General features: G+C 32.8%; 1 protein-coding gene across 3 annotated transcripts in view; it reads left to right on the top strand.

The window, feature by feature from the left end:
• LOC145259615 (FMRFamide receptor-like) overlaps nt 1–12105 on the top strand; it is a 906472-nt gene that overhangs the window by 580828 nt on the left and 313539 nt on the right. The window lies entirely within an intron of this gene.

Raw genomic sequence — 12105 nt, 5'->3', positions numbered from 1 at the left:
CCGTCAGCCATGACTGGATCAAAGTCCTAAGTAATTTGGAATTATATTTTTCGGTGGCCCACACTGAGTCCGTCAGGACTCGTGGCGCAGTCTCCTGAAAGTTGAAGGTTATATCCCCAGTGTGGGCGACCTAAAAATACAATTGCGAATTACTTAGGATCTTTAACTAGTCCTGGCTGACGGAACAAGAACACGCTACCCCGTGAAGTAAATAAAGCGTTCCGCTCGAAATTCCGTCCAAATTCCCGAGTTCGACAGAAACATTACCGAGGTCGACAAGACACACCTGTAGAAGGTCGAAGGTTTTATCGACCGAAACGTAGTGAAAATGACGCAAAAGATGAGAACAGTAGTCCGATGAATTCAAATAATACGAATAATCAATCCTCATCTCAAAAATTCAGAAATTCATTTTTTTAATGTTCACTAAGCTATTTTTCTAGTCTCTGTTAAGTACACCAACGTATATTTGATGATAATGTATTACATCCTCCTTTTGGGTCCTATTTCTTAATATTCCAGGAAATCAGAAATAATCCGCATGTCGAGAGCTTCATAAATGGAAGCCAACATTTCGACCTTCCTCGCCGTTATCACGATTTTAACTTATAAGCTTCGGAAGGGTTACGTCAATTATCTGTGCATTTAAATAGAGTTCGCCTAATAATGTCGTACAAGAGGAAGTTAAAGACGGCACCTTTGGAAAAAAAAATGTGAACATAATCCTTTCTTTTCGAAAACGAGTGGACGACAATTTAAATTCCAAAGTCAAGCAAAAAAAAAAAAAATGAAGCAGTTGACAGTTTCTTTTAAGATGGTTCATGCAATGTAGATGTATGAGCAAACTAAAGCCAATTCATTCGAAGAGTTTCGTAGTTTCTCTTCTTTTTCTTACGTTGCTAATTGCTTGTTGCTAACGGAGTTCCAAAATCATTCGATAGGGGTGGACAGGGCGGGATCTTTACAGCAACTAGCTGACTGACTGGTTATTTGTTTTCCTCGGAACGAAATGTGACACAAGGCCGGTTTAATGTGGGAGATAACTAGCTCCCTTAAAAAGGGTAATTCTGCAAAACTAAAATTGCTTTAGCATAGAAGGGTTTCCCCCTCCATTGACCAAGGAGAGTTAATTTGTGCAGACACCACATTTCAGTGACTAGTACCGGGTTGTGTTGTTTTATCGTAGAACGGAAGACAGACCAAAACCTCTTTACTAGGCTTTACCGAACTAATTCCACAGCCAATAATAAATGTAAGAACAAATAATAAACGTAAGAGCAAATAGTAAACGTAAGAGCAGGTAGCAGCAGTAAACGCAGGAATTGTTAGTAACAAAATGTTGAAGAAAAAAAACTCAGCCCTTTTAAAAAGGAAAAGGAACGTGTGCAAGAGCACGTGGCATAGAAACTTTTACTTTAACGGAAATATAACACGGGTGTCGACTAGCAACTGACTGACTGACTGACTGAGTAATGCCCAAAATAATGGTTGGTTTTATCTTTTGCGCAAAAGTTGGTTAGCGTTTTTTTGTTTTTTTTTTTTTTTGTAAATCTAACCTGATTGGCCACGGCTCTTTTTTTCATTAGAATGCTCCGCTGTTTTCTTTTTTGGGTAGTAACGATCTTGATACATTACATATAATTGCATTAAATATGGACTGGTTTTAGAAATGTTTTTTATTTTAATGTTTATTTTGTAGTTTGTGATATTGTTGGTATTATTGGAATGTTTAGTGTGTTTAAAGTGTTGTAAGTTATTGTATTATTGACGATAGTTAATATAAAAAAAATGTCTGTTTATGAGAAAAGTGTATAGGATTTTTGCTGCTTGTTTAGCGTTTGATATAAAATATGTGCGGTATTGTAATATTTTCAAAGAATTTGTGATGTATTTGAATTTTTCGTCTAGACATGCTAGACTGGAAATTTTGCATGCACATTGGAGGAAGCCGATAATCATGTTTATTTTTTAAAATCTTTTCATTATGGTGTAGGTAGAAATTATGTAATCACTTGTGTGTAGATTTGTGATTAAAGTTCAAAGATATATTATTGCTGGAATTTATTATAAGTATATATAGAAATTGTACTGAGTGATTGTTCTCTGTTTCATAGAGTAGAGATAGATAGAGAAGAAAAGAGAAGTAGAGAGATACTGGAGAAGGGGAATGGAATCGGAGAGATAAAGATGTCGTAAAGAACGATAGAAAAAGAAGAGAGATGGAAAGACTGAAAAGCCAAGAGAGATAGATAGATAGATAGATAGATAGAGAGAAGGGGTGGAATAGAGAGATATGCGAGAAATATAGGGAACAGATGTAGAGGAGAGATGGGAAAAGACGAGAGATAAGAAGTCACAGTGAGCGAAATAAATATCCGATACAAAGCCAACAGTTGATTTATTTTTATTACATGAAAACAAAAACAATCAAAAAGTGCTATTGTAATGTAGATTTGTATGATAAATGCAAATCACGTATCAAAAATCTTACCGAAATACAATTAGAATAGCTTTTTGTTATTGTTTTTGTTTTCGTGTAATAAAAATAAATTAAGTTTTTTGATATTTATTGCACCCACTGTATAGGTATACACACACACACACACACACACACACACACACACACACACATATATATATATATACATATATATGTATATATACAGATATATATGCATATATATGCACATATATATGTATATATACAGATATATATATATGTATATATACACATATATATACATATATATGTATATACATATAGATATATATATATACATATATATACATGCATATATATGTATATATATAGATATATATGTACATATGTATATACACATATTATAATCATATATATATACACATACATATATATACATATATATACATATATATACATTTATATACATGAATAAATATATATACATATATATACATATACATATATATACATTTATATACATGAATAAATATATATACATATATATATACATATACATATATACATATATATATATATATATGTGTGTGTGTGTGTGTGAGGGAGATAGTAGAGAGAGAACTAATGGATAGAGGTATGGTAAAAGATAGAGGACAGAAATGGGAAGGCGAGATGAAGGAGCCATTATGAGGAAGAATGATAGAGAGTGACAGGGGCGAAATGAGGATAGATATGGGAGACATAGTGAAATAAAGGACAGAGTTGGAGAATCAGGAGCAGAGAAATAGAGAAGGGTTGAGTAGAATAATATGAGGAGAATAATAGGAGATAATAGAGAGAGAGAGAGAGAGAGAGAGAGAGAAGTGAAAAATGAGAAAGGAATAGATGGGAAGAGGTATAAGAAACTTAGCGAGGGTGGGGAAAGATAGCGATTGATAGCGAAACTAGATACAGAGGACAGAGGTAGTGTAGAACAAAAAGGATTGCGTGCGAGATGGGGTAAGATGAGAGAGATAGGGGAAGATCAACGCAGCAGCGATAAAGATCTGGGAGAGAGCGAAATTGAAGACAGAGAGAAAGGGAGAGGGAGATAGAAAGATAGGGGCAGAGCAATTCGATAACAGGTGATTGGTTTTCAAAAGTGGTACTCACTCCAGATTCATGCTTTTGGGAATTAACCCAGACATGCGCCAGGCGAGACACATCGATCGAATCGTCTATGCGCTGCCGTAGTTCAAATAATATTCTTGTTGGGTCGATGAATATTTATTTAAGCATTCTGTTTGTTCATGGAGTTTCATTAGATATTACCTTGTCAACATGACTTGTGCAAACAGGTCTCATATGTCAACGTGTAGTGATTATGGCAACGCTGAAAGCTGATACAATTACTTCCTAGGGCGATTGAGAGCAACAACATAAGCAGTTTGCATCAAACGGCATAACACTATGTAGGAACCACTGGACCATCTGTAAAAAATTAAACATCCAATGTTGCAGCCAATCCTGAGAACATCAACCTGAAAGAACAGTTAGAAATGACTTATATACCATACATTACGACCATGTAATCCCTACAGCCACCTACCTTGGAAATGCTGCTTTGAAACCTGACATAGTTATATGGAATGCCAGAAAGAATGGCAACCTTGGTTGAAGTGAGTGTTCTTTATGATAGAGGTCTGAACAGAGTTGAAAGGGAGAAACAGACCAAATATCAAGGTCTCGTGTGTGATATGAAAAGAAACTGGAATCTAAGCTTCAGCCTCTGTCCCATCGACGAAATGTTGCATCCCTCTGCCTTTTCTACAAGTATTTTAGTGGTGAATGCTCTGACGAACTGCAATCACTTGTGCCCCCACGACGTGAGCACCCTCGACAAACCCGACAGGCTGCTAAATCCCACCCCCACACTGTAGAGATCCCTAGATGTAAAAGATATTTTTACTCCAATAGTTTCTTCCCCAGAACCGCTAGACTCTGGAATTCCATTCCAGGTCCCTGCTTCCCCAACATTACTTACGTGCGGAAGTTCAAGTGTAACGTGAACCGACGTCTTGCTGCCCAAATCCCTACATAGTACCCCAGTAGTTGTGCCCCTGATAGTAGCCCCCTACACCAAAGTGGCAATTTGCCTTGTTTGGGGTGAAAATATAAAAAAAAAAAAAAAAAAAAATCTTAGAGAGATATCAATCATACCAGTTATTATAGATGCCATAGGGCTTGCGAAGAAAATCCTGAAGTCCTACCTAACTAATATTCCCGGTGAACCAAGTGCAAAAGAGATCCAGACAATTGCATTTAAAGAAATAAGGAAGATACTTAAAAGAGCTCTCGGTTGGTTTCAATAAAAAATCATGGCAATGTTGGCTGCCTGTTTGGCTGCCCCATACCCAGCGTTACAATCTTCAAAGGAAGAAAATAAAAAAAAGACACCTTCCATAAGCTTCCAGACTTTTTTTAATATGGACACTTTTATTAATAGTACATACATGAAACTCTAGTCCACTTCGAATGGAAGTCCTCTTGTATGAGTGTATCAATGACCCTCGTAACACCCACTTTCATCTCCTCAATTGTCTCATAACGACAGGCTCCAAGGTTTTCCTTGAACTTCGGGAATAATCAAAAGCTACAGAGAGCAAGTTCTAGACTTAAGGAAGGATGAGGAACTGTCTTGATGCTCGTCTTGGTCAAATAGTGTGTGACAAAGGATGGAGTGCATTGTCCTGGTGGAAATTCTCCTGACGCGATTTGAAAATTTCTACCCTGTTTCCGGCGGAATCTCCTTATGAACTCCCTTAAAAACCTCAACATAGTATTCTCTGTCGACTGTATGTCCAGTGGGCGCCCAGTACATGTAGATCCGGTCCGTATTATCAAAAGGGGGATCATCAAAATTTGGCCGCCTTGGGTATGGGACTGTTAGCATGCTTACACTGTCTCTTGATCTCTGGGTCATAGCAATAAATCCAGGTTTCATCACAGGTCGCCATGTATGTATATATATATATATATATATATATATATATATATATATATATATATATATATATATATATATATATATTTCTATATAATAGTGTTGGAACGATTAATCGGGATGCTCTGGCGACCTGCGATGAAAGCTGGATTTACAGCTATGACTCAGAGATCAAGAGACAGTGTTCCCAGTGGAAGCATGTTAACACTCCCATATTTTACTGTAAAGTTGTTATTTTGCCCCGATTATTGTAAAAACACATCTTAAATGTGCATGTATTTTCTCAAACGTAAAAACACACTTATGAGAAGGTGATCTAGAGATTTCAGTTTTACTGGAAGTTTTCATCAATAAATATTTATTATTTTATTATTACTACAATCAGTGGAAGACGTTTTATAGAAACAGAATTTAAAAAAAAATAGATAATTAAAGGGAATCGGTTTTGGCATCGGGAAATAGGCTCAAATTTTCCCTATTCCGAAATCGATTCCGATACTCCAAGAAGCTCCGATTTTTCCGATTCCCGATTCCGATTAATCGTACCAACACACACACACACACACACACACACACACACACACACACACACACACACACACACACACACACATATATATATATACATGAAATGTAATATTTCTATAAATTCTGATTATCATATAAGTCGTAAGAATTTAAAAGGGGATAAAATATAGCCATCAATATATGATACACTTCACGTGCTTTTATGATTGTTGATATGAGTTTTGTCTTCTTTTTTCTCAGAAAATCGAATAAAGTTGGATAAAGTGAAAATAACGTGCAGAAAATGCACAATTTTTTATTGCTGTTATTGTTTACAGTTAATGACGTGTTTTACAAGCAATAAAATCTTGTCATTCATATCCATTCCAGATTGATGAATATAGTTCTCAGTAAACAATTTATTATACATCTATCTATCTATTTATTTCTCTCTCCCTTTCTCTCTCTTTCCCTCTCTCTCTCTCTCTCTCTCTATATATATATATATGTGTGTGTGTGTGTGTATAAATATATGCATCTATATACGTATATTATCTTAGAGTTCTTTTATATGGTAACATTAAATGATCATTTGCTAAACAAAAAGCAGGAAACTATCTAAAGTTGTTTGCATAGAATGAGACATACGCTAGCCTATTTAAAACCTATGAATATCGATGGGAATACTTTTAACTACAATTTCTCATACAGATACAGAGTAGGAAATAAACTATAGGAAATACTTAATATTGGTAGCATAAACGAAATCAATATAAACAAGGTATAATAAATATCTCATGTTAACATAAAACCGTGGGAAATGATAAATAAAAAAGAATAATTATATTAAGGAGAAAAGAATAGGGTAGATTAATAGTTTTTTTTCTTTTACGTGGGGGTCACCAGGAGCCACTCGGGGATAAGGGTTATTGTGTGTACACTAATCAGTGGGATAGTATTGTAGTAATCGTTAGTATTGGGGATTTGATAAGGTGTCATTACTTAAGGGGGCGGTTCATCATGAATTTGTTTTAGTTGGACTTGAAGACATCCAAGTTGAATTCGGGGGGGGGCAGGCAAGCGGCAGAGAGTTCCACAGCCGTTCAGTTCTGTGAAAGAAGCTTTGTTTATGGAATCTACGTTTTGATTTAAGCACGGATAAAGATGGGGAAAATTATTGACAGTGGTTATGATATAATAAAATTATGGGGTGTTCGTTCGCGCCATTCGTAAACCTTCTTTGTGCCGGCAGAAGGAATTATTAAAAGCATTAACTCTCTTCGGGGAACGTTGACCCCCCCCTCATCCCTCGCGTTTCTATTTTAATCGCTTTTTACACGCTTTATTAAGTAATATTATTGGTTTTAATGGTCTTATTAGCACCTTTAATTTATAAAAGAGTCCACATTGCTCTTTTGTTCAATCAGTAATATTATTTCAATACTATCGTTTTTTTTTCCTACTGAGATAATAACCGAAAGAGCTGTTGAGAGATTTCCGTTCCAATATATATATATATATATATATATATATATATATATATATATATATATATATATATATATATATATGTGTGTGTGTGTGTGTGTGTATATATATTTGTTTAATATATATACATACATACATACATGCATACATATATATATATATTTGTTTAAAATGTACGTATATCTTGCTCCTCAGATTGACCTGCCTATTTTAAATTATACAAAATATTCCAAACGGAATAAATTGATTTTTCTCAAAGGAATGTAGCCATTCCAAACCACAAGTCATACATAATGGATTTAATATTATTCACGAATTAAAAAAAATGATGCGGTGGAATTTTTTAATCAAATATACCAATAAGGAAAACAAACAACCTGGAACAAAATCTGGAAATCAAATACAGAAGCCAGCAGAATACTCGCATATTTTTTATTCTAGAAAATGAGTAAAAAAAAATCTCCTATACAAGCAAATCTCCTATAAAAAATCTCCTATGAAAGCATTGGCGAATTTTGAAATGTTACCGCTTAATATGGTGAATATCACTCAATTAAATCATATCTCTACAATTATATGAATGTAAATTTGTATCTGTGCGTGAGAGTTCGTGCCCCATATACTCCGAGACGGCTAAACAGATTTTCTCTAAAACTTAGAGAACTTTGGTGTGTACGTCTGAGAGTGATCTTAGTTTAGTTTTGTCTCGGAATACCCCCCGATAATTATCGATAATCAATAAGTAAAACCGTTATTTTAATTGATCTAGTATCGGTAAAGCAATTTTTTCATTGTCATCGCTTAGCAACAATTATAGAACAAGAGGCCGTGAAAATTCTACTGCGGATAAGTTGCTAGCGTGTTTTTTTTTGGGGGGGTCATGCTGTGGTCTATAGGTTCAAACTCTTAATTTCTTAATTTTTTCATTAACTGCAAACAATTTTATAACACTTGAAAATTTACGTGTGTTTTTTTTTTTTTTTTTTTTTTTTTTTGCATGACGTCGTCTGTAGGTTCAAACCCAACACGTAAATTTCTTAATTTTTTTTCGTTAAATGGAAAGAAGTTTATATAAAATAATTTTATAAAAGAAACAGTAGGTTCTCTAGAGTGAAATGTAGAATAACATATATTTTGGACTAAGTCACTGGATGGAGGCATGTGAAGCTTCCTCCCGGATGATTTCACGGATTGCGATTACAATAAAAAATATAGGAGTGTGAAATATTCGTTGATCATCATTCAATCTCGGGCAACGTCGGGACTCTGCTAGTGTATATATATATATATATATATATTTATATATATATATATATATATAAGGGTCACTCTAAAAGTAAAGGTCTCTCTGTTAGTATATATATATATATATATATATATATATATATATATATATATATATACTGTGTATGCAAAATCAAGACTTCAAAACAAAGTGCTGATGGCAACAAAAAGTGTATTTCATTTTACGTTACAATTGTTTCAATGTCCAGTTCTTGTTCTGAAGTCTGGATTTTGCACACACAGTATATTAATGCTCAATTATGAAATGTGATAATTTTGTAGCTTACTCCTTAAGTCAACCATTTTTGGCTTAAAAATCATTGGTATATGAACATTTACTGAATTACACGAACTCAGTATATTAGTTATATACATACATACATATATATATATATATATATATATATATATATAGTAAGGGGATTAGAACAAGAGTCTAAAGAGCAGAGTATATTTTAATGTATTAGTAAATTCATTGATACAATTAAATTAATAGAAAAGAAAACAGTGCTCGTTGTAATGTAGATATAAACACTATATTGCAGAATATTAACAAAACTAAAAAAAAACAAAATGACGAATTTAAGAAAATATTACCAGCTGATAAGCCTCTGAGCACGGATAGAATAATTTCCCAAACTTATAACAAACTGATATTTAAGGAGATACAGGAAACTATAAAATCGCGAATGATGGAGACCTTGAGTATATAAACCTTGTTGCTGTCGAAAATGCTCGAACTTAGATCTAATTAAAAAAAACGTAGAAATTCATACACCTAAAACCCTAGATAACGGCTACAACATAATCACGTTGACACACATGTTCCTGTCAGATCACCGAAGTTAAGCAAGGTTGAGCCTGGTCATTATTAAAATGAGTGACCTGGAAAAGTTGTAAAAACGTAATGTCGTCATCTCCCCTAACGGGGATATACATGCGACTAGGGACTGCTTGTTAGTTTCATACTCCCATGGAACTTCCTCCTTCGGAGAAAGCCGTTTAACGCAAATAGGGTAAGTGCCGTTTCACATACACAACACTAGATTATTTCGAAGTAGCATAGACCTAACTTTAGAACTAATATAATCTAAATGCACACACGCACACACACACACACACACACACACACACATATATATATATATATATATATATATATATATATATATAAAGTTAAAAATTATAACACGGAAATTACATATCTTATTGCTCTGTTTACCACATTGAGCTCTCATACCCGGATTTCCTCTGGATTTATTCCATTATAACACTATATATATATATATATATATATATATATATATATATATATATATATATATATATATATAACATTGTAAGACCAACGCTTTAACATTTAAATACCATTTTGGAGCCTGACGAGACATGAAACTGATGAGACGTTGATCGATCCGCGTAAAATCTATGCGATATATATATATATATATATATATATATATATATATATATATATATATATATATATATATAAAGCTGAACGTCTGTAAAATATATGGTATAATAAAATTATGATATAATAAAATTATGGGGTGTTCGTTCGCGCCTGAACTCCATAGAATGCAAATATGTCACAAAGTTTAACAAGATGTTTTAAAAGGGGTGAGGGTCCACAATAACACCTTAACTTTAATCTTAATTCACGTTAGCTTTTATTTATTTTTTTTGAGTTGAATCATATTGTGTCGAACAAATTCATGTCATAAATTCACGTTCTTATTAAAAATGAAAGCTAAAAAAAAAAAGTCAGAACTTTAGACAATTCTCGACACAAATTTTGCATATCTCTATTTTTTCCTTCTCCACTTGCACGTGGCACTCTTTCGAAAATAGATAAATAGATAAATAAATAAAATAAGAACGTTACTTGTTATCTTGTCAAAAGAAAAAAAATCCTGCTCACGTGATTACGTCTCTTTTTAAAAACATTTACATAACCTTTACATAACCTTTTTATTTTTATTTATATATCTGTTTAAGTTTTTTTTGTCAGTGTACTAGAAGGAATTCAGTTGATTACAACCCTTTTTGCGTGTTCTTTACGTTACAATTGTACAGCCCTTAATCCGACGGCGTAATACTACACCGTTCAATACTGTAAAACTGAAACGAAGCTCTTCTGCTAGAAAAGAACGCCATTTTCTTCTTATTAATATTTATATCGATTCTTTGCTTTAAAAAACTAAAGTAATTACGTGTTTACTTTTTTAAAATACCATTTTACTGTTTCGGATTATTTTACTAAAGTAAGTAAAGTTTCATTATTTTTCAAAACTGTTTTTGTTTCTTTGTTTTTCGATATTTCGTCGATATCATTTAGTAAGAGTGTTTAGCAGAAAAGCCAACAAACAATTACCCGAAAAAATAAATATACAAGAAATAAATGTTACTATAGTCAATAAAAGTTCAGTTCATTTTTTTTGTTTTGAAATAGTTTTTAATGCTCTTTGCTTGAATTAATTTCAGCGAACCGAAATTAAAACGAAATTTGAGGCGATAACTAGTTAAATGAATTTTTATATAAACTACACATGCCATAATCGAATATTCCTCAAGCACGAAATAACGGAAAACATTAAAATATGTTTATGAATATTCCTTACGTTGACGGAACTCTCTTAAATTGTTAACACAGAAGGCTCAGGTGCTCCTCCTTCAAATTGAAAACGGGGCTCGCCATTTCAAAGTCGCTGCCATTTTGATTTTTTTAAACCGGTTCCTGAATTCAAAAAAAAATTTTTTTTACAAACAACTTAAAAATACAAACCAATGAACTTTTCTACCATAAAAGTAACTTTTATTTATTATGGTAACATTTATTTCTTATATATTTATATTTTTATATAGATAACAGTTTCTCTTTGTAAGGAAACATCATTTTGGTGGTCACTCTCGGCTACGAATGGAAACAAAGTTGATATAAAAAAATATTTTCGCGAAAATTATCTTTACTTTCATCATATTTTTCTTAAGGTAACATTTTTGTGTATCAAAACCAATCTCTTTACAACCCCCTCCTTTTCATAACTTATCATACTTTCATAAATCAGAGTCCATTTTCTGTACGCTGTTTTTGATTTGGTCGAAAAATAAGTGAGCGGTGAAGCTTTAAAGTAATTCTAAATGACTAAAACTGCCACTTAACCATATATTCAAACATTACCGTGTTTGAATTATATATATATATATATATATATGTATATATATATATAATATACATATATATATTATATATATTTATATATAATATATAAACATATATTATAAACATATATATATATATGATGAAATGTCTCAATTTAAAAGATCGTATATCAAACGAAACACTCCAAAATATAACTATAATATCGTGTTATTCAATCTGAACTAAATTGAAAAAGCT

The sequence above is a fragment of the Euprymna scolopes genome, chromosome 35 (genome assembly GCF_053919585.1).
Source record: "Euprymna scolopes isolate OS-2025 chromosome 35, ASM5391958v1, whole genome shotgun sequence".
NCBI lineage: Eukaryota > Metazoa > Mollusca > Cephalopoda > Sepiida > Sepiolidae > Euprymna > Euprymna scolopes.
This window is presented reverse-complemented; position numbering and strand designations above follow the sequence as displayed.